We start from the raw sequence: 516 nt of genomic DNA on the forward strand, positions 1-516 counted from the left end.
TTAACGTATACATTTATTTATAATTATTATACAGTCTCAGGCTCGATAGTCCATGTCGTACAACGTCTTGTCCATTCTCTCATTCTCTCACTTTCTTTTTCTCGTATTCTCATAAAATATCGCGTTCATGCCGCGGAAGAAAAGAACTGCGAGCCAAAAATCCAGTTTCGTTATTCGAAACGAGTAATGTAAAAACGACTTCTCTTTTGCATTTTCGTCACGCAAAGTTATCTTCGCCTGTTTTTCCACGCCACGGACGCGATTGCTCATACAAGAAATATAGATATATGTGTGTATATACACTGGTCCAAAAAATTAAAGGATCACCTGTTCTAGCCTCTAAAAATAGGCAAACTTCAAGATAGAGCAACTTTGTCAAAAATGACCATATCGAGATGTTCAAAAAAGCATTTTACAGCTTGAAATCTCTACTTTCCAAATCGGTATTTGAGAAAACGATCCTACTGATCTTTCATGGAATTACACGGACTGAGTCGACAAGGCACACAGGGGATA

Source organism: Wasmannia auropunctata, unplaced genomic scaffold (genome assembly GCF_000956235.1).
Source record: "Wasmannia auropunctata unplaced genomic scaffold, wasmannia.A_1.0 LD336039.1, whole genome shotgun sequence".
In the NCBI taxonomy this organism is placed as follows: domain Eukaryota; kingdom Metazoa; phylum Arthropoda; class Insecta; order Hymenoptera; family Formicidae; genus Wasmannia; species Wasmannia auropunctata.